Raw genomic sequence first — 6,407 nt, 5'->3', positions numbered from 1 at the left:
TAATGAGATTTCCTTTCTTCACATCCAAAACACAAATGAGGCTGTTATTAGCCTTGACCTTTCTCGTCACCTCTGTATTCCTCACGTCAGACGGCAGCTCGCGTCAGTCAGGACGATGAGCGAGGCTGACGGATCTCTCCAGGACCTGTAACACATATCTGACCCTCCCCACGGCTCTGCTGTGTTCTTCCTCACTCACACACACTCCCTTCTGCCTTCCTCTGTTTCACCTCATGGGGCTCCGCACACACAGACATGGGGGCTCCCTTTGGATTTGGACTGTGATGTCATATGCAGCATCTGATGACATCATGAAGAGGGAGGGTGTGCTTCCTTTGGATTTGGACTGTGATGTCATGTGCAGCCTCTGATGACATCATGAAGAGGGAGGGTGTGCTTCCTTTGGATTTGGACTGTGATGTCATGTGCAGCCTCTGATGACATCATGAAGAGGGAGGGTGTGTTTCCTTTGGATTTGGACTGTGATCTCATATGCAGCGTCTGATGACATCATGAAGAGGGAGGGTGTGTTCCTCTTTCACGTGGGTGTGGAGACCAATGATGCATGATGTCGTGGTGAACGGTATCTTCTGGGGCCAGTAATTGCCCTGTAATTGAGGGATCTGAACCACCATCCATCCATTCATCCATCTACCATTCATCTACCATCCATCTACCACCTACCCATCATTCATCCATCATCCATCCACCATCCAGCTATCATCCATCTATCATCCATACACCAATCATCCACCATCCATGTGCTATCCAACAGACATCCATCCATCATTCATCCACCATCCATCTACCACCCATCTACCAACCATGTAAACCCAGTTCTGACTTACATCGTGTTAAATAGTTCTACCTATGCAGGAAGAGGTTCTGTAATGATCCATGATGCTTTGGACAGTGTTTAACGACCCAAGTAAAGTCATCACAGCTTAATTATGACTGAGCCCACCACACCTGACAGCTGTCATTTCTACATACACTCATTTGACATGAAGAAATTCACTGAATTGTGTTTGGATTGCATTGGATAATCTGTCCCAAAATGGTAATTAGCAACAACAGTGCCTGGATGCTTAGCCAATTAAAATATTGTGCAGCTTTTCACATCAGCCTACAATATCATGGGGAAGGCTAGACGTTTCCAAAAAAGAATTACAACACAAGAATGTCAGCTTACAACAGCTGCGACATGAAGTCTTAATACCCATATTTCTGTTGGCAGATCCTTTTTATGGAGACAGTCAAGTCCTCTGCTTTTGTAGCATTAAACACACTTATGTGGATTGAGTTTGAAAATACACACAGCAAACCTTATTAGGAAGTAGACTGCATGCTTTCTGAATGATGGCACCTATCTGTTCCCAACACAGTATCTGGAAATGTTTTCAAACAAATGTGGCCTAGTTTCACAGATTCAGAGTAATATGTTTCTTGACACAAAGCAGTCCTGTCTGCAATGATTCTTCTGGCATGAAGTACATTTTAGCATGGGGACAGACAGCCCCATATCTTTGTTCCGCGCTAAAAGCCAAATAAGAAATGAGTTCCCGCTCCATTGCCACGCATGATCTGAATTCAGACAGTGCAACAACAACCCACTATACATCATGCTGTCAATTTAAAAAACAAAATGAAATTTGATTGCCCTGTACAGGATCATTGACTTCAAGAGTGTGGGGGAATGATTATGATGAAAGCCATGGCTCTTTTAAAACTGAAACACTGGTTGGGAGATTGATGATTTATATAAACATACAGAATATGGATTTTTATCAGTAGCAAAAAGTTGAGTGACATTTCACTGGTGCACTTGCATCAACTCATGCCCAAAATTTTTTGATTTGAAAACTAGAAAGTGTCATCCATCAGAAGAAACTGCGTGCAAGGCCCAAAGGGCTTCGATATTTAGTTTTGATTACTGGTACAAAATAGTCAATAACATGAACGGTTCAAAGTTTTAGATAGACCTGGCTTCTAATGTGACAAAATATCTTTATTTAAGAAAGACCATTTCTCATTATGTCGATCCAATACGGCATGTTTTAATTGTTGGTGTCATCCTCCATCAAATACAACTAGAGCACCCAGTCCTTTCTCTTTTCCTCCTCAAGGAATGATACGAAGCGTCAGCAGCAGCCCTCGCCTCTTGTTTCCCATTAGTTAGCAGGTCTTCTGTATTTAGCGTGTGAGAGAAATCAAAGAGGAGCTTTAAAATATTTCAGGAGGGAGGCAGGCAGGCTGTCTCCCACAAGGTGCAGTCAGAGATAAGGCCCAGACAGTGGTGGGGCTTGTGGTCCTCATGCGGATTTGCATGACTTTGAACTGCTCTGCTTCTATTGTGACAGACAGCGTTCCACGGCTGCAGAACACTGCCACATGATGGACAGGGACTGGAATTGCACAGATAACCTTCTTCAGCCTGTATGTGTGTCAGAGGATGTATATGTACCCCCACACTCGGGCTTCACAATTTTTGTTTGTCTGGATAGATATACTAAATGTGGAGTGAAGGTCACGTGATGACACATTATGTCTAGGAGAAGTGTGCACGTGTGTGTGTGTGTGTGTGTGGCTCTGTGCACATGTTTATGTGGCTGTAATGGAAAAAAGAAGGGATGCGTGACAGGCAGGATCAACATTTTTTGTCTCTGTCAGGGTTGTTGGCCACCAGAGGCCCCTCGCTGTGTTCTTGTTTTTGGTTCTGTTAATCTGGTCTCATTTGGACATATTGTTTTCACCTGTGCCTTGTTTGTTCTGTGCTTTTTAAGTGGCTTAGATTTTTAGTTCTGTGCTTAGTTTTTCTCTGACCTGTCACAGAGTGAGAGTCATGCTCTTTGACAATCTACTTTTGTTAATAATTTGAGTTATTTTCGGCTTCCAATAAAAGGAGGAAAGACACCTTTTGGCGTCTGCTTTTTGGTCCACCCTTGCAGTCCTGACAGTCTCCTTGTCTTGTGTGTGTGTGCGTGCGCGTACATGCGTGTGTGTGTTTGTGTGTGTGAAGGGGCAAGACCATCCAAATGTTGTGATTTGATGACATCTTGAGCATTACAGAATACAGGAACAGACATTAAGGAAGTTGCACTTTGGCATTCACACATAAATATAACCTTCCTATCAGCATGAATTCACTTCGGAAAGCTATATTGGAACCTTCTAGTAATTCTTTTAAGTCTGGTCCTCATTATCACAGCTGGATCACACCATGCACAATCCATAGTGGCATTTCTCTATTAAGTGTCCAGGTCCTGCTGCAGGCACAGTGCACAACCCTGTACAGCTGTGGTTCTTGTCCAGGAACAATCAGGAACCAATCAGATCAGACTATGCAAACATGTGCGGTACTTATTCCTCAATTTAGATTATCAAAATGATTTCCTCCTACTTCCTGGTCTTCATACACATCATGCATCACAGTGTTTCTTTCAGTGAGCCTCTTTACATAAAGGAATCCTTGCTCTGGTTGGTCTCTCTTAGTAACAGGAAATGACACACAGCTGAAATAAATTTGCTGCACAATATTTTCTTTCATATGCTGCGACACAGAAATATATATTTAACATACAGTATATACAGGGCCGGCCCTAGCACATTTGGCGCTCTAGGCGAGCTTCACTCATGGCGCCCAATTTCTTAATGTCAAACTATTGGTTGGAGATATAGAAGGGGGCGCCAAAAAATCTTGTTTTTGTTTGTTTTTTGCTGGGCGCATTTTTTTGCGCCCCATTCTGAGTGGCGCCCTAGGCGACCGCCTATCCCGCCTGTAGGAAAGACCACCCCTGAGTATATAACATGTCATTTCCCTATGTTCATTACACAACTAGATGTTTTGGGTCAAATTCTATATGAAAGCTACATTGACAGAACAGTCATAACAGTCACAATATGATTGGAATTGTCTTTATTATACATTTATTTAATGTATAGCTTTCATTCTTGAATGAGATGATATATAAAGGAAATGCCATTGTGGTAATATTGCTCCATTGTTGGTAATGTTTCTTGGTGCCCATGATTTGATACTCATGCATAGTACTGCAGAAGCGTCGGAACATATCTTGTGAGTAGCCCCAGGATCTTACAGTGTTTGCGTGATGCTTCACCACTAATCTTAGGGAGAAGAAGACACATGCAGTTTGGCCGCCAACTCAAAAAGGTTTTTCTGATATGGTTTGGACGTTTATTATAAACATGAAATCCTGAGGCAGAGAGTACTGTTTGGGGTTATACAGAATCACTCAACAAACCCTTCAAATACAAAAAAAACAAAACAAATTGCTTCAATGAACAGAACACAATTTTGTTAGTGCTCGGTCACTTGCTATCTCGGATAGTTGTCTGTAAAATGGCAACATTTAAAGTTTTCAACATCATTTATTTTGTTGCATTTGTTCTTTTCTTTAGAATGTCAAAGAATACAAGGTTTGAATGAGACCAGGTCACCGAGGTGTGGGCTGAAAGCAGGCCCTTGTCAATTACAGTTCTGGATTGGCAGCCTGAGCTTTGTTGGTGGGAATGATAGGGTCTTGGCATGGTGAAACAACTAGGTTAGTGTCTCTTTTGTTGTCAGGACTGTGTGGGGTCTTGAAAGGTAGTGAAAGTGTGAAAGTGGGTGGCTGAGGGCCCGTGCATGGCCTGGGGCAGTATTGTATGTGTCTGTGTCTGTGTCTCTGTGCCCAGCTTTGTGGGTCTCCAGTGCAGTGCATTATTCTTCATTAGAAACAGTTCACTGCCTCTGACTATTTCGGGCCAACCCGAGGAACAGGTCAAACCAGACTCCCCAGCCACTCTGTCTCGGCCAATGAATACTCACTGTGCTGATAAATAGAAATTACCATTTCAAATTTGTGCCACTATATTTTTGTCTCCCTGTTTATCGTAGTGACACTTTTTGCGGGGGCATTGAATCATTGTTAAATCGTTGCAAGATTGAGAAGTTTTTTTGGGGTACAATCTAAGTACAATCAGTTCCATTGAAAATGTTCTCTACAATCTTCTCACCATTCCATTAAAATATTAAGTTACATTTACTGCCATCTATCGGAATGTCTTTGAAATGCTTGCACCCAGGCAAGGGGCTTTGAATAGTAATCTATATTCATGGAAAATAGAAATCAAATTAGAACTTTAATTTTCAGACCCTGTGTACTGTATAATACCAAACTCGATGCGATAGTCCCATTATATGTTGGTGATGGAATCCTACTCTCCACTTTCCTTCATGTCTTCTTCAGCTGATTCCTTTGATCTGAATATTCTACAATAAAGAACAGTATATAAGAACAGTATATTATAACAGTATATAAGAACAGTATATAAGAACAGTATATAAGGTGAAGAGGCACGGGAGTCATAGCAGAGTCAATGTGGGGGGTGAGATTGCACAACTCTATCACCTCACATGGCAATTGTCTATTTACTATTTAGAGGATGGTCAAATATAGGAGATGATAAACTTTCAGGGAAGTACTCATCTTCTCAAAACACATTTAACTGCCGTAAGGAGTCTACTGTGCATTGTGCTCCAGATTCAAACAAGTACTCCAGTATCTGACCTCAGTCGGTGAGGTATACCACCAGCAGATGTCAGCATTGGCCTTCTAGTTAGATCTCAATAAAGATGGTGGACAGAGACAGGAGTTCAACATCCCAAACTTATCAACATCCCAAACTTATCAAACATTACCTACTTTACGTTATTATGTACCTTTCCTTCTGTTGAATTGTAAAGAGGGCCTACAGCGAACCCCAACTTGACTAACTCAATGATCTATTCTGTGTTTGTGGTGAATGCCGTAGAAGTAAACACATTCTATCTTTTCATTTGTTTAATGACCGTGATTACCGGTAAACATCTTCACTAAGGTGTGACCTTCCTGTTTGACAGCATGTATTCATTGCTCTCCTTTCACTGCCGCATGATATATATCTCTTATTTAAAAGGATACACTGTAAAACATTACAGCCCGAATTTGTTATGTCCACTTACTTCTTTTGAACTCAAAGAGCACTGACAAGTTTTGGATTTTGAACTCAACCTAATTTTCGATTCTCTTCTAATAGAAACTAAGATTTGCAGCCATGTAAACCAAGGGAGGGACAGTCATTTATAATGAAGGAATTCTATCATTACATGCATACAGTTGACATGAGTGTGGTGCACAAACTAGTGAAGACATTTTTGTGATTTGTGTAATTTGTCAATAACAACCACATTATCCAGTACTCGGATACGGCCTCAACGTGATTAAAACAAACACACACGCACACAGACACACTTACACACACAGTTAAGTTGTACATTTGCATAGTCGTTCAAGCATCAGTTATAGGGAATCTAATAACTTATTATCCACTAGTCTGGTATGGTCTCCATGTGATTAATTGAAACA

This window comes from Hypomesus nipponensis, chromosome 9, assembly GCF_054491055.1.
Source record: "Hypomesus nipponensis isolate SF chromosome 9, ASM5449105v1, whole genome shotgun sequence".
Lineage (NCBI taxonomy): Eukaryota > Metazoa > Chordata > Actinopteri > Osmeriformes > Osmeridae > Hypomesus > Hypomesus nipponensis.
The sequence above is the reverse complement of the archived record's forward strand: the minus strand, read 5'-3'. Positions refer to the sequence as shown.